Below are 21,701 nucleotides of genomic sequence, written 5' to 3'. Positions count from 1 at the left end.
GAATAATCCAGCTCTTTTACCAGTCTATGAAGGGCATTTCAGGTCTTAGTTAAATATGGAGTCTAACATCTAAATATTTTAGTATGACATAAGGTAACTGTAGGCCAAGTGTACTCCTCTGTTGTCTGTGAGCAGTGCAGGTGCTAAAAACTATGGAAAAATAGTGGAGGAGAGGAGTGTTTCTAGGAGTGTGGAGCGCTATCTTTGTACTTGCACCCCCAGCCCCCATGAGATTCTGATTCTATGGGCAGGGAACCCAACAAGGCAAGGGACACACAGCTATTATTTGTGGAATGATCTGCCCCTCCACCCCTGAGCTTCTAGGTGCAAATTAATATTGATTTGTCTGCATTAACTTTGGCTCATTCCTGCACTGCTCAGTGCAACCCTTTGTGTGGGGATGGGTTCAAGGGCAATGAGAGCAGGGGCACTTGCAAGAGGAATGGGGAGGAAAAGCAGAATCACAGGATGAAGGGTTCCTACCTATTCTGTAGGGCAATCTGGTCCCCCAAGGGGAATGATCAGGAGGGAACTGAGTCCAAATTCAGGAGTAGTCATATTGGGACAACTTGGCCCAATATAGATAGCATACAAAAACATACTGTTTGCATGTAGTTACAAAAAGGCATTGACATTGTCATTTCACAAATAAAGGACATGAGTTATATCAAGTGGAGGCCTAATTTCCAAAGTTCTAACATAGTGAGACAGATGAGACACTAATTTAAGCTTCAAGCTTTTGGGCCTGAATTCATTCCCGTGCTGATGCAGAGTCTAGTATGGGGGCAGAGGGACCCAGCCTGTGCCTCTTTGATTATGGGCCTACCAAGGGCTGGTTCAGATCAGGCACATTAGGGAAGCCCTATGGGCCATCGCATAGCGCACAGTCATAGTCACAGGGGTGCACCCTGATACGCTCCCTGCCCAACCTTAAAATGCTCTCTGTGCCAGGATGTCTTTGCACTGGGGAATTCACTGTGGAACATGTGCACTTGCTGTGCTCCAATATAGCTGACGCAAAGGAGATCTGTGGCAGCTTTGAACTGGGCTCCAAATACTTTGACTCTGTGGAACAACTGGATCAGATCCTAGAAAAGTGGAACTGTTTATGGTAGTAAGTACTGTGCCTCTTAGTAATTGTTTGCAGGATCAGGCCCTTACCCTTTTAAAAGCAATAGCATACTTTTAAAAGTGCAGTTACAGTGGATACTTGCAGGTTTTTTGTAGTTGAAAGCACTTCCAAGAACATAGGGGCATTGACTGCAAAAATGTTCCTGTTTTATATTTTTACTTATTGTGCATACAGTAAACACCACTGAAAAAAGAACATTCATAGCATTGCTGCATTTGCCTTTACTGTGTGACTTGCATTATTCCTTATACTTAGAATTGGAAATAGTGGAAATATCATAGCAAATTTTACTAATACATGTGTGTAAACGTGAAATTTCTAATGGTATTCAATGTCTTCTACGTTAGACAGAGAACATTGTTATTGGACTAGAGGATGTACTTATGGCAAGGTGAAATACATATATTTGAAAGATGTTTCTCTTTCCTAAAATTAAACTGAGATCTCACATCACAAGCTTTGTAAATAAATCTTTGCAGTAATAAAAATGTGCTGCTTAGAGTCTGCCACATTATTTTTTACATTAAAATAAAGTAAGATTTGGATAGGATGAGCAGTCTTAGATGGAAAATCTATTTACAAGAAATAAAATAACGGAAAAGTCTAGGATGTATTATAGATTGGAAAAAGTAGCTGTATTTATGGCTCTGTGGGAGCCAAATGGTTTGATTGTATGGAGTGGTGACTTTATAGTTGGAGTGATTGTAGTGGGATTTAGTACAGCAACACTGTAACCTTGTATCAGTGAACCTTAATAGGGAAGGTGAAAAAATATGTATGCAAGCCTGAACTACAGCTCACTGAAGTCAACAGGAATCTTTTCAGTGACTTAAATGGACTTTAGACCAGCCCATTTTAACCTTCTGGAAATGCCACAATGCCCAGCAGGGGCTGAGGCAGTTGGGAGTAGGATTTCTAACTGGTGGGAAATGATGGCAGGAGGGAAAGGACTCCAGTTGTTTTGGGCTGCCTGCCAATGATTAGTTGAGTGTATGGTTGAGTTGTGGGAAGGAAAACTGCTGCTTCTTTAGTTGACATATGCTTGTAAACTCCTATTATATATGTGTGTCAAGGGCTCACAGAGCCTCAGATGAGCACCCTTCTGGTGTGGAGATTTTAGGATCAAAATCTATATAATTATGGGTATTGCTGTATGTAATTTATTTTGAGGAGTTTGCGGTTTCTTATTTTTAATTTTTCAGTAGATTTCACAATAGTGGAAGGTGATAAATTAATACTCCTAAAATTCTCTCTCTCCCCCTCCCTCCATATAATCCTGGATGGTAGCAGTATGCCATATTGCCCACTCAATGTTCTTCATCCTTCATTTGCAATAACAACCTATAGGGATGAAAGGGTAGTTGGGTCTTCATACCTTATGATCCGTGGTATCTCCTTTGAGATTGTTGACAAGACTGATGGTGTATTCATGTGGTCTACTGGGCCAGTTGTGGTGGTGGTGTACTCTGGTGGACATTTTTCTACTATACATGGACAAGGCCATCAAACATCCATCAGATGTTAATGATTTTCCATCTCTACTGGCTTGGCCTGTATTAAAAATGGTGACATACAAGTGAAAGGCTCCATTTCCCATGTCCAGATATCCAGTCCCCTTAGAAAACATCTGTTGAATCTGGGATCATGCCATTTTATTACCTCCCTTCTGTTGCAGGATGTTTCATTGGCTGTCCCTAGTGCTATCCCATCTATCACTGTGCACGGACTCTTTTCAGAAGCATTTCAACCACATAATTATAGTCCCCAATTCTGCTCCTTTTGAAATCAGTGGTAGTTTTGTCTTTGCTTTAGTATACAAGTTTAGAAACTTGACTCCTTACTTATGTAAAAAAAGGACAAAGCTTCCCTGATGAGATGCTAGGATTTCATGTGACAAAAGTTGTGCAGTGAAATGAAGTAGGTCTGCAGAAATTCTGTAAATTATTCCCAAGAAACTCACTGAAGTTCCCCAGACTCATAAGTTAATGCTCCTCAACATGTTCATTATTGAAGACAGTAAAAGTGAATGGTCTTTAGAATTCATGTGCTATACTCTTAGCAGAAGGGAGAATAATACAGAAATACCTTCTTGATGACGTGTGCTAAAGCAGCAGGCATTTAAGACCAATGTCTGTCAATCTCTGAGGTTTTTTTTTTTTTTTGTAAAGAATTGCAATTTATGACGTGTTAGGGTAAACAGTTGGATTATATTTCTAAAATGCATGTTCCATCAGGTAGAATCATTGTGATTATAGGCTCTAGTATTTTAAGTAAGTAAGTTATGCACTAAAAGGCTGAAATTGTAAAACAAGTATGCTTGTGCTTAACTGGTAATCCCTTTTTGTATCTACACAGAGTAAACTACAAGAAAAGAAAACTGCATTAAACAATAAAGGAATAAATGGCATGTTATGTCATCTTGATAAACAATGACTGTTGTACTGTTTTCTTTCAAGAAGCAGCTATGACTGGCCTTTCTATTCTCCCTCAGTGGAGAATGTGCTTGAGTTTAAAAAAATGGAGGATTATTTAGAAATTAGTTTGTTCATTCTTCTTCTGTGACAACAGCATGTTTTCTAAATTTTCTTGTTTTGCTGTTTTTCCTTCATTTCTGCTTCTGTTCTTATCTGTCACAGAAAGCTGGACCTGTTATTTTAACAACTACCTACTGTCACATAGAATGTAGGTTTCAAATAATGCAAAATAAAAGTTGCTTTAAGTGGTGTTCCATATACTTGACAGAAGAAGATAATAGATGAAAATAAATCTTCAATATTTCTCCTAATGCAGTTTTTGCCATGTCAATGTCAAAGGAATATAACAACAAATCAACAAATATTTGAAGGAAAACAATATACATAGCTTATTTTCTATATTAAAAACAACTGTCAAACAATTACTGTATGACCTCATGAATTAGTTGGTTGTTTTGAAATATTCTTCGTAGGATTAAAAAATGCTATACGGGCCTTTGAGCCTGAACATATTGTGTCAATCATGAGCATATGCAATGTATCTAAAGCATGAGGTAAAATTTTTCTTTGTAAATTATTTCATAAATAAATAATTTGCCTGAGAAAGTTTATGAAATATTTTTTCTTTTATTAAGTTCTCTACAGATCTTGGTTAATATAAACAGATTAATATTGACATCCTGATCTGCTTTATTTTAACTTGAAATGCAGAATGTATCATGCAAGCATTATTTTACAGGATACTGTAACACTTTTCTATGCAATACAGTGTTTCATTAAAGCTTCCAATTTTAAGTAATGAAAAAGCATTTTGTTATTCTAGCAATTTCTTATGAACTGTACTTTTACTATTTCATTCTAAAAATACAGTACACCCTTAAATGCCATTCTGTATCTTTTCATGTGATTTTAAAATGAACATCCTTATTTTTCTAGTGAGGTTTTCTTCAGGTGATGAAAAGCCGTGTATATAATCTTAAAGGTTTGTACTTGTTGAAGCATGTACTTTCATTGTTACCAAACTTTTTAATGTTTTATCTCTTGTAGTTTAATGTGACAAAGTCGGGGAAAATTGCATTCACATATCTTATGAGCAGGGATAGGACTGAAGGTGTTGTGTGTGTGTTATAATTTCTCCTTTTAAAATAAAAGCCATTAATTTAATAAATCTCAATAGAGCAGAGAAGCAAAGGGAAATAACCCTTGTTTAAATATTTTCCATTCAAACCCAGCTTGTAGGATGCTTAGCCAAATTATCAGCCAAGTATCTGCTTGTTTTAACCCTTTCTATATTGCACTGATTGCCTAGTTTTTCTGATCTGACCTATTTAGTTAAAAATCTAAATTACATAACCCTGAAAACAAGTTTGGTTTAGACTGAATGGATTAAATATTTCTCAGCATAGTACATAATGAGTAAAAGTTTGTGAAAATGTTTCTATACTTTGCCTTTTTGACTAAAGTTCAGCAATTACATTTGCAGCTTTAAAAAAAAAGTGAAAACCTTTCTCAGAAAGCACTTTTACTGTGCACATTAGTGATGTGCTACAGTAAATTGCTCTGGCACTAAAGTATATAGGTAGATATTAGTAACAGACTTTAAATTTTACTGAAGATTTTGGAATTACTTTCCTTTGCATTCCATATAAAAATATCGTAACTGTTCCAAAATGAATTTCTGCTGATGGGGATATTGTAAGTCCTAAGCACAATATGTCAGTTCTCTTCTCTTATTTCCAGGGAAGTGTACAGGATGCTTAATCGTGGAACTATATTTTACTTACCCTTTGCAGCCTGACAAGTTCACCTCTTGTACATGAATTATTGTTTTTCTATTTATAAAGTGCTTTATCAGACAACCCTACAAAAGAACTTAAGGGGGAAATGTGTTACTAGGTGATTTACATGAGCAATTACTTTACAAATCTGCCAGTTTATATACTAAACATAAATGAAGAATGTATAAGTCTAGAAAAGTGGATGAAAATGGCATTGCTTTACAGTCAGATTTTTACTTTGCTTTAGTTTGTATCTTTAAATTGTTTTTATACTTAACAGTTTCCCCTGAAAATAAAATTGTAAGGCAAATGTTATGCTTTGTGAAACACATTTTGTTGAAATAACTTAATCTCTAACTAATATTTTGATGATATTACTCTTTTTCAGCTTTTCACTTGAATTATATGTACTGTTAGTTGCAAGAATCCAGAATGTGGCTATTTTAGTATTAAATTAGTTTTAAATGACTGGTATAGAAGGAAAAACATGACACATAAAGTCACCTAACGGCAGAAAATTGTGTCCAAATGCCCAACAAATGTTTACATAGTTTTTAACACCTACTATATTTGGGATTTAAAATCCTTTCACAGGAACATTTTATGCATTACTTCTCCTTAGACTTTTTTTTTTTCTTCTTAACATTCATATGCAGACTTCTGGTAATTTATGGTATGGAAAAATCTGACTTTTTAATTTAAAAGATTCTGTATAGACAGAGAAGTGTGAAGAACTTTCTGAAAAGAGGGCTGGGGTTGTCCTGTGTCTGGTAACAGAGAACTAATAGTGGTTTATACTAATTTGAAAACTGATAAATAATATAATAATAATTAACAAACTATTCTAGACTTCTCAGTAAATCCTGTCTATTTTGTGTTTGTGTTATTTAGATTGTAAGCTTCTGGGGGCACTATATATTTTATGTCTTGGACAGTGTGGTCTTGTCAGTTCTTTACAAACATTAATAATAATAATTAATAATAATTAATAATAATTAAGGCTGTTGTTGGAAACTGATCCCACTAAGTGAGTGCCCTCTGCACAGATCAGGGCACTCCACTATCATGCCTCCTACTATTTTTTGCCCCAACTTGGAAAAAAACCCAGTTGTTTTTCTCTCCCTTTGTACTGGATCAAAATGAAAGGAAAACTTTGAGAGCTTCAGATGCCTTTGCATAGCATATTCAGGCACAAATCTCGGGCAGTCTTAGAAAAGCTGAGAAAACACCAGCAGCATTAACAAATAATCATTAATGAATAACAACTATACAAAATCAGGATGGCCAGAGTCTATTTCCCTCTCAAACTGCCGCCAGGGATGTGATCTGTCTGGTTGAGTCCATCCCTCAGTGAAGCTCCCCACACTCGAGCATCCCGCAGAAAGGTTAATTTAATTTACTTAAAAAAAAAAAAAAAGTTTTGAATGACTTGGTCTATTCCAAAGCCGCCTATTCCCCAGTGGTTGCTGCTGCCTGGCTGGAGGGAGGAGAAGGAGGAGGAGGAGGCTGAGCAGAGCAGCACTGTGGGAGTGTGGGGACGCCTGCACTGTCTCTTTAAGGGCTCTCAGTCTGGGGTGGCGCTTTTCTCTGCTAAGGCTCCTTTGATATTAATAGTGTTGGTGTCTTGAAACTGACGTAATGCGCGGAGACTGAGGTCCTGACAAGCGATAACATTTCTGATAAAGAGCTGATCTCCCTGCAATCTAAAGCCGCCTCCTCTCCTCCTTTGGGGGGTTGTTGTTCTACTAAACCCAGGCTCGCTCTCCTCTCTCTCTCCCCTCTTTTATAAACACACCAGGCACATCCAGGTCCCTGCTCGCTCTCTTTCCCTTTCTCTCTCTCCCTATACAGAGGGGGGGCCCGGGGGAGAGGGGGAAAGGCAGGAGAACCTTTTCCCCCCTCTCTTTTTCTTTTCCCTCTCCCCTCCCCCTACACTCCCCCCCCCACCCCCAAATAATCCAAGATCAACTCTGCAAACAACAGAAGACGGTTCATGGCTCAAACCACAGCTCCACCATCTTTCAGGCTGCTGCGATTATTATTGCCGATTAATCAACAGGTAAGGTGGGGGGAGGATTGGAGAGGTCGGGGGGGGGTGGGAAGAACAGATCGAGGGGTGGGGGGGAGCAGCAACAAAAGTGTGTGGGGCTGGGGGGGGGGGGGGGGGGGTTCTTCCTGAATCCTGCTCCGTCTGATGATATTGCGTATGTAGTAAGTGTGTTGCTCTGTGCTAAGTGCTTGTGCGTGTGCAATGAGAAGGGGGGCCGTGGGGGGATTTAAAAGTGAGTTTGCACACACACACACACACACACACACAAGGCGGAGGGGAGAGGTTAAAAAAATCAGAGGGAAGCGGGGGCTTCTCGGATTTCACAGGCTGGTGGCGGGGGCGTTTTTTGGGTACATTTTTTTTTTTCCTTCTCCCTTCTTTGGTGGGTCAAAGCCATGCGTGATCGCTGGAAACGGGCGACTTCAAAACTGCAGTAGCCCCTCTGGAGTCAGGAGGAGGGTCAAGTTCAGCCACCGAAGAGAGCAGGGGAAACAAGCCCCTTCTCTGTCTTAAGACTCTCTCCTTCTATTTACCCGGGGAAGGGGGGGCCAGGGGAAGTAGTTCCAGGGCTGGTATCTCCCTTCGCCTCCTCCCGTCTGTGTGGCTACTTCTTATCGCTCTGATTGTTCATTCCCCACCATCGGGGCACTGGGCGGGGGGTGGGGAGGGTGGAAGTAGAAGAAGAGCAAAGAGATTTTGCATCCGATGAGCTGCAGTCGCTCAGTCCTGGCTGCTGCTGCTGCTGCTGGAAGTTTTGATAGGAATCATGACAAGCGGGGCACAGAGAGACCATCATGAAGAGTAGTAAGTTTGGGGCAAACTTTTTATTTATTTATTTTTTTAAAAAAAGTTTTTTGGGGGATCCACCAGGGAAGGCTGGTGTGTGCATGAGCCGAGGGGGCTCCGCTCCCCGTCACACCAGGGGAAAAGGCGACATGCTGGTGGTTTTTAAAAAAGGAAATCAGAGTACAGAGAGAGACGTGAAACTTTTTCCTCTTAAAGGCAAAGTGGTGCTCTCAGAGTTGAGTCCCCAATTCAGGGTTGCCATAACTGTGTCTAGTGTCTCTCTCTCTCTCTCTTTTTTTTTTTACTCTCCTTTGCTTTCTCCATTTGGGATTTGTGTGACATTTTTTGTTGTTGTTGCAAGCTCTGCGTGAATGGGGATGTGGGGAGACTTCCTAATAGTTCTGGGGAGGAAAGTGTGGTGATGATGTGTGTGTGGGGGGGAGGAGTGGAATTTGTGGCTTGTTTAAAAGCTCCAGTGTGCAAGAAGGTGGCCCAGTGGTGTTTCGTGGGCTGTTCAAACAAACATCTCTCTCTCTCTCTGAGTTTCTCTGCCTGATCCCTGTCTGTGATCACTGGGCATGGAAAGTAGACCCAGGGAAAGGCCATGGCAATCAAAATTGACTCTTCAGAAAGACCCACAAACTTGCTTGACTCCAGCAGCACTGTCAGGGCTACTTTTCAGTGTAGAATTGTTTTGTGACTTGGGCAGCTCATTAAGTAGCACCTCTATTTAACATTTTGGTATGTTTGATTTATTTTTTTTATTGCAAATAACAAAAGAGCTTTTAGTGTTCCAGAACTCTACTACATTATCTATATTGGAAGGAATGGAGTGGCCCATTAACTTAAAAAGAATCAGACATTCTCCATCCACAAATGTCAAATATCTGAAGTGCATTGAAGGCATCGTGCACTGAAAAAATGTGGGGATAAACCATGAGTTAAGTGAAGACATCTTTTAATTCCATCCCCTTCTTTTGAAGTGCAAATACACTCTCTGGTAGGAGAATGAAGTGAAAAATGCAAGGGGACAAAGCAGAAAGGACCTGGGAGGACTTTTTTAAATATAAAGACTGTAAGCTCTTTGGGTCAGACTATAAGCCGCCTTTGCAGTTCATACCACACATAGCACATTGTAGATACTACTTGAAACAAAAATGTAATACCTGGTTTTCATTTTATCAGGTTTAGTAAAACTATAAAGAGCAATCAAGCCCTTTGCCATTTTAGCTGTCTTCTTCAACTGCGCAATTGAAACCTATGCGCCTTGGTGGCATCATGTTACTTTGCTGTTGGTTTTAGGAAAAGTTGATCATTTAGAAAACACTGCCAGAGTTAAAAATGCAAGGGGCAGCAAAGGAAAGTAGCGGTAAGAGCCAGTTCCTGACGTGGACAAAATGAGAATAAAAGTTATAGTAGTTTTTCTGAACTGCAGTCAGGGTTTTCCTCATGTTCACCAATACGTGCTTTGGGTTAGAGAGCTCTCTCAGATATTCCACCAGACTGACATTTAAAAAAAACCAAAACAACAAACAAACTCCAAAAGAGTGAGGATTTTTTTTTTAAAGTACTGTAGGTCTATGAGTAAATACAGGACTTGTGTGAGAACATCAACTGTTTCCTGTAAACTGTGATGCTGACAAGATTGTCTGGAAATGATATCAACACTTTGAAAGATTTTTTTTTAACTACTGAGTGAAACTTTGTTAATAACATAATTAAGCCAAACAAGAGAACACTTCTTTTTAAAAAACAAAACAACCCCCTCCCCCAGCAAAGACGAGACATATTTTTATTTTAAAAAGACAAAGATACATATAAGTAGTTTTTGATAAGCTGTAAATCATTCAGTAAGCTACACATAATCACCGATGTTGTAGTGCATTAGAGTACCAGTACCTTTCATAGAAACTAACCTCTAAAACATATGACATCAAGCTTCTGCCTTAAATTTACAAGATTAAGGAAATTCACATATAAGAAGAACATTTGTTTCATAATCCATCCTGTTGTGTCTGACTGTCACAGTTTATATGCATATAATAATTTCACTCTGTTTGAAATTACTTGTGTATAGGGACGCACAACAAAGTGAGCTCAGGACAAAGTTTCATCAGTTTTAAGTTTGCTTTTTTGCTTAGGTGCTCTCACTCAGACCTTGCATGTCATCTGGAGATTTTTGTATGCATGAGTGTGGTTTATTTATTTACTTTATTGTAATGTTAATCAAGGAAAATTTAAATTGTCGTTGACAAGGTCTGAGATCTGAGTCTTCTTGGGTCTTGTTAATGTATATACAATTAAGCCAAGATTTCTTTATTCTTTTTTATAATGTGTTCATTGTATAAACTATATGATAGCCCAAAAAGACAAGGAAAAAGCCAACTTATGTGTTTACCATCAGCGGAGCACATTCTATATTATTATATGGATCCTATAGAAAAAATGTGGCAGAAAAAATCCTATTTATCATTTTTCATCAACTTTCATAGCATGCCCTCCTACCATGCGTGCTATGAATGTGTGTGAAGAATAATATATTTATATATTATGATTCTGTATTAATAAAAGCACAGTAAAATCTCTATTGAATGCAGTTTTTGCATAAGTGCAGTGGTTGCTTGTTAATAGTGGTTGCTCACTATTTCAACCATATTATATTTTTAACACTGCTTGGCACTTAGTTCTTTATATTTTCAAAGCATTGTTCAAACACTGAATAATTACTTTCTGTTAATGTGAATTATCTCTGTTAGTACTTTATAGGGCAATTTTTTTGAAGGAACAAAGAAAACTTTTAAGTTACAGGAGTGTGGAACAGGTTTTTTTAAATAGCAAAACACACTTGTTAAGAAGATCTACATTTTAATTAGAAACATAGGTTAAGTATTTATTTTTTTAAATTGCTCTTTATCTGACAACTTTTGATCTAAGGTTATTGATTTGTGTAGAATATTTGTCTAACTTATAAACTCCTGACACTCTTTTAATAAAATAATTTTATGACCAGAAATCTGATCAGATCTTAATTGTAGCCACAGTTGTAGTATCGCTCTAATAAAGGTTTGTGCATAGCACCAAATGTAACATTGTGAGGAAGTTTATGGTTAAATATTTTTAACAAAACAGGTTGGGAATTTAACAGTCCTTTTCGTTAGCTGACAGTAAAATGGGAATAAATTACATTTTTAATACTATTTCAGTTAAAACAAGCTACCATCTTGTCCTAAAAGTATTGATCCTAAACAGAAATATATTCCGATGAAGATATTTCACTGGTGTGTAAAATGAAGCCATTCATTCAGTAAACTGACAACTTTCCAGTTGGTGTTTGCCCTTGCTTAATTTAGTTTCCTCAACACAACTAGTGAGGTAGTCTAGATCTGTTTTTGGCAGTCTTGGCAACTATAAACTCTGGCATTTCTGTCCAAAATATTACACTTCACAAGTCAAAATATAATTGATAAAACCAGGCAGGTACCACCGACATAAAGTAAAAGAGCAAACATTTCATAGGCTTGTGTTTTAGTTTTTGAGACTTTGTAAAGTTCTCAGGTAACAAGGAAATATTGATGATTAATACTAAAACCTGCATATTCTGCACCTCTCTGTTATATAAATACCAATGCTTGCTGACCTTTAGAGATGTTAATTACTGTATATCTAGTCCAGGTTTTCCTATTTTTGTCTGTCCATAAGATATATACAAGTGCCCTTTCCTATCCTCCTAAAGAAGGAGGAGAATGACTGTTTTGTTTAATAGTCTCATGTATTGATTTGACTTTTGATAGAGAAATCTGCACCCAAAGAGAGAATCTTCTGATTACTTCAAGTTTACTGATTACTTTCAGTTTAGGTCAGTGTATGAAGAAAAAGACCTGTAACAAAAGAACTTTATAAGCACTGCTTTTTTACTAATTAAAAACACATAATGAGTGATATCAGATGACACTGAGGATTAAGGTAGAATTACATAGTTATATAGTAAATGTTTATAAGAGCAAGACATGTAACAACATTTTTTCAGATTGCGTTTAGCATTAATTTGTCGATGTTGCTTTGTGCCTAATTACTAATGGGCCCATCAGAATTGAACCACTAGCCAGTTGTATTATTGCCCAGAACAGAAGAAATGACATTTAAAAATATATATGCTGTAGTATGCTAGCTTTTCAACCTGGCTGACCAAGACTCAAATTATATGTGGAGCAATGGTGTTATTCCATATGTTGGTCTCAACTCAGTGCCTAGTGGACATTTTATCACATCACAGAAGCATCGCACAACTGAACATCCACATGATTTGTAGACTGTAGTTAGAGGAGGCCCTAGTTTGGCATCACAGGGCATATAAAGATTGTCATTTAGGTGAACTAGAAGAGTTGTGCGTGTGAAAATTTGTTTAATATCCTTCTTAACTTTATACATTTTCTATGCTATCAATCAGTTCATTTCTGGTGCCCTAAAAGTTCTACTTAACATCACTGATGGAAAAGACTTATCAAATTGAATAGAAAATGCTAATCTTTCTATCAACTTTTTTATCATTATCTTCTAGAGATTAGTAGGGAATTATATCCCTGCCATTAGAACTCTATAGGATGATTAAGAAACCTGTAGAAAAAATATTCTCTTTAAGTTCAGTGGCTTTGAAAAATGTCAATCTCCCTGGGTGCCATCCCAATAAGTTCTGTAGAACTTTCTCATGCTAAGGTTGGAGGAATAGAAAATATTAAATTTGAATTATCTGTGCCTAAATTTTGAATTGTCAAGCTTAGTCTTATTAAGTCATTTTCTGATTCCTAATTTGCTGTTGATGTAAACATGATTTCTTGTAAATATATATTTTTTCAAAGCTCAGATCAATTGTTTTTGTCCTAAAGTTATGTAATAAAAATATTTATGTTTTGAAATGTTACTAGCCCTTTAAAAACCTGCAATAAACGCTTTACAAGTGGCTAGACACCTTCCGTGGTGGTTTAATTTATACAAGCAGGAAACTTTCTCTCCTTCTTTCTCTCTCTCTTTTTTGTTTTCTTTAAACCAACTGACGTAATGCCAAACTTTGCTTTAAAAGAACAGACAGAAGTAATTGGTAGCTTTTAACTTTTAATAATGTTCTGGATTGGTTTTAGTGGCCAAACTGCCATTTTTTTCAAATTCAAGTAAAAACGGGCTTGTGGCCTGAGGAAGAAAGGCCCTGTTGATGCAGTTATTTTTATTCTTGTTTTTCAATCTGTTATTAAAAATCTTTCCTGCTGAGCTCTGCTGGATTTCTCCAATTGCTCTTTGTGATGGCTGGTGCATTTCAGGTTACGGTAACTTAAACTGTTTTCTTAATTTTTTTTCTTTTTCCCATGGGCATTTTGAGATGCATTATCCCTTTTTTTCCTCCTTTGGAGAAGCGATTTGTTTTGGTTTAGATGGGATTAATAAACTAAACGCATCTGTGGTGACAGATCAGTGCATATTTATTTTAATAATGTAAAAGAACATTTTACACCTGCTAGTGAAGTTCAGATTGGCATGATAACAATTATCCGTTGCAGAAGGGAAGAGAGAATAGTATCTCACTTACCATTTCCCCCTTTCCTCCTCCCCCCCACACGCATTTTAAAACCAAATACAATTTTTTAAATACATGTTTTTGTAACCATCTGTATTAACCTGTAACTATTCATTTAAGGCTTCTTGCATTACAAATATAAAAGATAACAAGAGGAAAAAATGGTTTTACTAGCTATACCTTTCTTTTTTTAATACACCGTAATAGATTATGGGTATTTTATAGTTTTCTGACATTTCGTTTATTACTTTTCCACCTCCTGCTGGGCTTTAGCAAACAAGCAGAACTTTCTATGGTAAAGGCCTGAGTTAGGCAATAGACTCCTTGGCAAAGTTGACGTCAGTACGACTTCATAAGTTGGCAAGTAGGTGAATCTTTCAAAGACCAAGTCAGTTTGTGCCAGTTTTTCCTTCCTTTAGGGGAGACACTCCACCCAGCAGTAGGGTACCCCACCCAGTGTGGCGAGCTATAATTCAGTGGCAACACTTTAAATGTCTATCCTCCCTGGAGTTTAAACCCCAGACTTTCTTGTCTCAGTCATAACATTTAATATAAAATTCAATCTGTTGTTGTAGGTTCTCATCTTCGTAAGCACATTTTGGGTCTGACCCTGCTGTTCTCACTTCTGAAAAACACGCATTGACGTCAGTGGGACCTTTGCCTCAGTAAGGGCTGCAGGATTGGCTTTTCCGTTTGTGTGTGTGTGTGTGTATGTGTGTGTGTGTGTGTGTGTGTGTAATTGATTACTGTACATTTTATGGAATTTGAGATGAAATCAGATAATTTTACATTCTTTTTCATTATTGGAAATCTTAGAAATTCAAGAAGTCCTAGCATTGTAAAATAGATTCTGGCCAGTAAGTGAAATTTAATTATGGAGAGCACTGATTTTTCAGATAGTATTTTGTCAAAGTAAAATCGGAATTTCAAACTGATCCATAGATAAGAGTTTATTTTATTTTCTAGGGGCTAACACTTTTCTTTACATCAGCTAATGAAAAACACTTCAGTCTGTATCGTTGTGTCTTATTTAGATAGGGAAGAAAATTTTAGTTCTATGACATTTGTTTCTCAACATCAGCCTTTTTTTTACAGATATATTTTTAGTATATTTTGGTTTATTTTGAATTTTCAAGCATCATTAGGAGTTCCTAGGTTTGTTTATTTATTTATTTATTTTGTCCCCCTTATGTTTAATGAGGCTGAAATTTGTCTCTTTCAAAGAAGGGGGGGAATTAAATTATAGTAAAAGTGTTACGTGTTTAAAATAAAAAAAGAATTTAGTAAGGTGAGATCATATCTCCTTTTTTTTATTGCTGGTATTTTTGGTTTACTAGTGTAGCTGAAAAAAAATCTATGGAAGATGATGCAGAAGCTCATCAATTGTACTTATGTTCCCCTACAAGATTTACTTGAACAATATGCTTCAGTTTTGCCTCAAACCATTTTAAACCTCCTCTGGTCCAAGAATCTACCAGGTCTGGGTTTCTGGAGATTAAGTATGACAGTTTCTATTATATAATGAACAGCAGTATTGTTTGAACAGAGGTAACATTTTTGATGTGTACTTTTTTTTGGCAGTTGGCACTAGCGTAGCTCTAAAATGAGAGGTGATCTAATAGTGTAAATATCTGAATATGCTTGAAACATAGAATATAGATGTGATGTATGTGTTTAAATCATTGGATCTATCCATCTACATTATATATAGTATATGTGCGTGTGTGCACAGCCCAACATAATGTGCTCTGCTATCTGTAGCTTTCAAATGTGTATCCTTTGGGTATTCCCGACCTACTTTACAAAGTCTGAAATGCATATTTAAACTTAGAAAAGTAAGTGCACTGCTTGGCTGCTACAAAAAAAATAAATAATAATAATTAAAAAAAAATCTACAAGCCGTTAATTTAAATTTAAAAAATTGAACACCCTCCTCCCCCTTATCTCCCCCCCCCCCACCTTGAAAACTGCTCTTTGAAGTGTCAATAACTTTATCGGGATTATTTTAAAATAATACTTTTAATTGGTCTTGTAAAGAAACATTGAACTAGCTGTTGGTGTTTAAAAACATTTTAAAATGCTGTGCCGAGACACTGTCTTACATTTTTTTGAAGCTGTTAGTAAGACTGAAGCAATTTTCTTTAACTAGAATATTCCCAATGCCACCAAAATAGGATGTTTAAAATGCTTCTATCGCAGAGCACCATAATTTGATATCTGCATGAATCCATAAGGTAGAACTAGAATGTGGAAAATCATCCAAAAGCTCAAATGAAGATGAAAAGTTGCTTCATTAATTCAGTTAATAAAAAAGATATTTTTCCTTTTCAGTTTTTAATCTGCATCTCTTAAAGGAGTTTTCCCCCCCCAATTATTTTCTCATTTTGAGGTTTAATTGAATACACCTATTGGACATTCTCTGACTGCAGTTACATAATATAAAAACAGAAATGCCTAACATACTGACCATTGTCAGATTTAAATAGACTTGCATGCTCTCCCTCCCCCTCACAAATAAATAAATAAAATACACCAAATTTTACCTGTGCCAATCTCCTCAGGCAAAAGCCTGTGAAAATAGATTAGCCTTACCCTGTGAAGGTCTTGTGACCTGAAGAAGAGTTCTTTGTAAGCTTAGAAGTTTGTGTCTTTCACCTACAGAAGTTTGTCCAATAAAAGATATTACTTCACCCACCTTGTCTCTCTAATCTCCTGGGACCAGCATGGCTACAACAACACTGAATAGTCACTGGCTCTGTTAGACAAATGGGAGAAGTGAATTCCAGAGCTGAAAGCCCTCCATTCTATTCATCTTGCCACCAAATTCTAGTAGAAGCACCACATCAAATTTTAGATGTCACAATGTTTCATAAGGAAAGAAGCAGTCTCTTAGGTATCCAAGATCTAAACCCTATACTAAATGTGCTGTAGTTTTCCTGTGGAGACCTACATAGATCTAAAATTTATGCCATCTAATTAGTCACCTTTCAGTTTTTACTGATAGGGAGTTTATACTTTTTGTGGCTGTTAGTATTAAACTATAGTTTGTATATTGTATGTGTCATGAAGCAATTTAATATAATGGATTAATTTAATCCCATAGATGGGGTTGAGCATACTGTACGAACCTACGTAATTTTGTAGCATTAAGATCACATTTCCTGTCATGAGGAAAAAAAGTTTGTTGATAGCTTTCATCTATGTAAGTCTGAGTCATTCAATGTACTGAACCTTGTTACACACACCGAAGCCCCACATATCCCAAAATTTTCTCACTCTAAGTTTTCTGAATTTAGGTGTGTGCACCTGTATCTCTTTGTGCGTGCATGTGTTTATATATGTGTATGCATATAATCAATGATAAATCAAATCAAATCATACTTTTCCTCCAAATTAAGCTAAACTAATAGCAGCCAAACTATACTAAGAACAAAACGTTCTAATATCAGTTGAGAGTGTGGCCTTTAGTAGTTCTAGTATCAGCTGACTTTGGTAGCCCTTACCTTTTTTGTGCTAAGAACAGTTCAGAAATCTCTTAGAAAATTAAAATGTAAGGTAAGGCTCTAGGATGATCCCGTATCAATGTTATATGCTTTATTTACATCCAGTCACAAATGATCATGCACGATCCATTTTTATCTAAGAGGTTTATCTTTCTCTCTTTTCCCCCGCTGTCTCTGTTATCGTGCCTCTCAATTTCCGTCTCTGTCTCTCGTATTTGTGTCTCACTGTCCTGTCTATATAAACACACGATACATACATTCTAAAAATATGTGTAAATTAGAATCAGTCTCTGTTGCATAATGTTAACAAAAAACACGTGTTTGTATTGTTCTTTCTTAGTCTTTAATGAGTTTACAGTACTGAATGTGACTCGATGGTTCTGACTTGGGTTCTGACTCTGATTCTGAAACAGAGACTAATGAGGAAAAAGTGGAACATATTGAAAACCAGCTTTTACTTGTGGTTAGTTTTGTGATGTCATCAAGTGCAAGGTATTACGAGCTCTGGAAAAGTTTAGAAATCTAGGCAAGAGTCCATTTTGCATCACTGCTATTAAGTTGTTTACAGTATCGACTCTGCTAATGAGAAAGCAAAAAGGGTAATGATTTTGGTGTTTGTTTTGGTTTGACTTTCTCAGTGTAAATGAATGATTTCATAAGAGTGAATCTAACCTGTTTTGATCAGAAAACATCGGGGGCTTAACTGGTGCAAAGGATAAAATGCATTTTCTCATCATGAGCCTGCTCCCATAGAAGCTAGTCAGAAAACTTAGGCTGATTTCAGTGAGGACTGAATCTGAGCCTCTGTGCAAGGCATTACATTAATTAAATTAACGTTTGTGAACACAACCACTTAGGTCTCAGTCTTTCAAATTCTTACTGTTCATTACAGAGCTTACTATTGTAAAGTAGTCTAATTGATATCACGACATGTAAATGCTACGTTGCAAGGCCCCATCCTGCATTTTGCATACGGCAAATCACACCAGTAGATCATAATTCTAGATTGGTCCTTGGTGTTGTCAGAATTGGGCCTATTGTCTTTAAAGAGACACTGCTAACTTTAAACCTACTCAGTGTCGAAAATGGATTTAAAAGAAAAAATAATGTTTGCATACTACACCTGCTGCTGAGCCTTTCTGCTAATTGTTGTGCTCTCTCAGTCACATTTCATTTTTTTTTATCTCTCAGACTGCTGTCTGAAAAGCTCATACAAGCAAGAGTGGAAAGTGACTAAAGCTCCGACCCTGAAATTGGATCCATATGAGCAGACCCTAATTCCGTCACAGAGTCCCACTGAATCCTGCTTGCATCCGATTTGTGTGACGGGTCAGGAGAAATGGTGACTGACTGTACACACAGTATTCATTTGATATCAATAGACCCAAACTGAAAAAAATGACAGAACAATCTATATTTTTCTCTAATCTCTGAAATTTGTAGTAATTGTCACAACAGCAGCAAAACAGAATCAGACCGAAGTGTGATTTTTATTTTTTAAGTTGATGTTGCTCCTTTAGAAGTGCACAAGTATTATTATTGCTTTTCATAATATCCTGGAAATATGTGGGGGCTATAGTTTTGTTTGTTGCAATAGATTATCATTTTCATGTTCTTGACTATAGCACTGACTAGATAGTTCTAACTTTCAACAGTAATGAAATCGGAAATAAGTATGCTTTTACAGTCTCTCTACAGTGTCTTGGAGACATGCAACAAAGAGCAAGTTGAGAGTCGAAATTTGTTCTTTTTTTGGATTATATTAAAAAGAGTTTTTACAACTCAGTGAACATGAGTACATTCTGGAAAATATTTCTCAGAAATGGCAGGTCCCAGGCGGTAGCGGTTAGATAGATAGTCTAGTTATGACATATTGAATCTGAACTCAAAATATTGTTTTCTGTAATTTTAAAACCAATGGAAAGTAAGATTTATTAGACCTTAAGTGTCCCAGTGCTACAGATTCATTTGGTGTTCATGGCAGTGTCATATGACCTTCCATAAGAGATTCATTGTAATACTGCATTAGCTAAGGGGCGTTAAAATGAATTGTCCAATACTTTATTTTTCCTGTTTAGTTTCCTACCACTCTCTAGTAATTTCTCAGAGTTTTATGTCAGAAAACAATAGTAACTTGTGTATGTGAATATCTTGATTAACCAAAACAACCTGTTGGCTGACCTGAACAATATAGTGCTTTGAAATTTACCTTTAAATGTAATTTAAACTACTGGCATTTAAAAAAAAATGTGTTTCAGAAATCTAGTATAACAGCGGTTGATTGTCAGTGGGAAAGAACTTAAAAAATAAAGTCAAAAGAGTAAGAAAGTGGCAGCTATGGAATTTATTTTAGTGGTTGAAAGGAGACTCATGGTTAAACAGGCTTTACCTTCTTGGATTTTTAGAATTTATTGCCCAAAAGACACGTTTGAATAGAAAGGGAACTAGGATGTAGTAAAATCCATTATGACATAAAGAACTGTTACAGCATACAAATACCTTTCTATTTGTTTATTTCTTCTCTCCAGCAAACTGTGACTTCCTTTGTCATGTCATAAGGAATTTCAGATGAAATCTTACCAGAGTAGAACTGCCATAAAAATTGCACTCGTCAGCTTTAGCTCTGTGCAGCGCACTACAGTACATAATAGTTTTCAGTGTGATTCTGTGCTGCTTTCATTCTGGAATAGAACTAGAGTGACTTGACTTTTGTGTTAAAATAACTGGTTTTCCTTGAAAATCCACAACTCTAAAGAAAAAAGAGACAGAGGTCTGATATAGAAGCTAAAATTATGGATGTTATAATGCCATTTATTATATGATACTATAGAAAAATTACATTAGGTCCAAAGTTCTTGTTGATTACCATGGAATGTTTATGACTATTGTCGTGTGTTTTCTTTAGTTAGGATCTAATCCTTCAGTGTCTGGAGAAGTTTGGAGTTAAGAATTTCCCCATTCAGAGAGGAAAACCCTGACAGCTACAGGGTTTCACTACCAATTTTCTTCTTCTTTTTTTCTAATATTTCACAGAATGTGGGGTATGCTTTTTTTGGGAGAGGGAAGAGGGACACTGGGGTACATATCAGTACTGTAACTAATATTTCCTGATTATTGTTTGCTGTCAAGAAGATCACTGCAACTCTGTTTTGGTGAAGAAACTCATAAGTAGTGAATGGAATGAAATAAAAGTTGTGTGTGATTCTGAGCAGACTGTAAGCTTTTGCTGTGACATATTCCTAGCAAAAGGTTAACCGATTTTCAGTTACTATGTGCTTTAACCAAAACTCCATAATATGATTTTACCACCGATGCATTAGACCATGCATAGGGCTTGAAATTCTTATTGTTATTTTATTCCAGTGAAAAAGATGTTTAAATATGCCTCTTGACGATTTCAAAGCTTGTCCTGAAATGGGGAAAGGATAAAATTGGTTAAACTGTTTACCTTTCAATTCAAAGCCTTTTTATTTTTTAACCTGGGAAATTTTCATCAATTGCTATGCTTTGCTTAAAGTTATGTTTTCTGCAATGAACGTGAAGTCCAAATCTTTGCATTCTTTAATTGGGCAAAAATCCCATTTGCTTTAGTGGGAGTTTCGCCAGAGGAAGGATTGCGGAATTTTTCTCCATATGGGTAGACACTCTTTCAGTCCCATAGTTCTCACTGATGACACACTGTACTAAGTTCTTTGTTTTCTTCGGAAGACATTGGATGATTTTCAGTCTGCTATTGCAAGTTTTAGTGAAGAACATGAAATGTCATATTAAAGCTGGAAGTGAAGTAAAGGGAGGTAATTCTTTAATATCGAATCTGAAAATTAGGAAAAATAAGATATGAAAGACCTCAGCATGGCTTCCTTAGTAAATGTTTGGCTATCATCTTTGCATGATGGAATACACACGTAGAAAAAACACAGAAGTTAATGTTTATTTTTGGGATGCCTTATTGTCAGGCAAAGAGAACTGACAGTTCATGGTTAAATGCCTAACGTTGTTTTTGGCTTTGCAGTTGTTGAATTAATCACTACGAAGTTAACTAATGTTTGTACCTTTTAGGAATTTTTTTTCTTTGTAAAGAAAGGAAGACATTTCATTATACCTGACTGAGTAGTCTAGTTCTTGCATTAATTGTTAGCAGCGTGCTCTTCAGCTTTTACTTTCTTAAGTTATCCCAAGCATTATTCTTTAATTGCAATGTGCATTTGTTGATTGATTGATTTATGGATTTCACAGCCATTTGGTATATTTGGCAGATGCATTCTAAAATGCTGTTTTGTTCTCTTTGTTTGTTTTTTGTTTCTTTTAATTGCCATAGAAAACATTGGGCCCTTGAATATGTGTTTATGGGCTATACTAGGGTAGTTATTCCTATTTCAGACACATTTTCAGAGTGGCTTCTTGAAGTGGTA

At 36.5% G+C, this 21,701-nt stretch overlaps 1 protein-coding gene across 1 annotated transcript in view; it reads left to right on the top strand.

The window, feature by feature from the left end:
* The first annotated feature begins 8,106 nt into the window (after positions 1 to 8,106).
* TRPS1 (transcriptional repressor GATA binding 1) overlaps positions 8,107 to 21,701 on the top strand; it is a 249,076-nt gene continuing 235,481 nt past the window's right edge. The window contains exon 1 of the mRNA XM_067530122.1: positions 8,107 to 8,238. The gene's annotated coding sequence lies outside the window, so the exon portion shown is untranslated. The remainder of the gene's footprint in view (positions 8,239 to 21,701) is intronic.

The sequence above is a fragment of the Emydura macquarii genome, unplaced genomic scaffold, assembly GCF_026122565.2.
Source record: "Emydura macquarii macquarii isolate MOO-44397 ecotype Brisbane River unplaced genomic scaffold, CSIRO-AGI_Emac_v2 contig_369, whole genome shotgun sequence".
NCBI lineage: Eukaryota > Metazoa > Chordata > Testudines > Chelidae > Emydura > Emydura macquarii.
The sequence above is the reverse complement of the archived record's forward strand: the minus strand, read 5'-3'. Positions and strand labels throughout refer to the sequence as shown.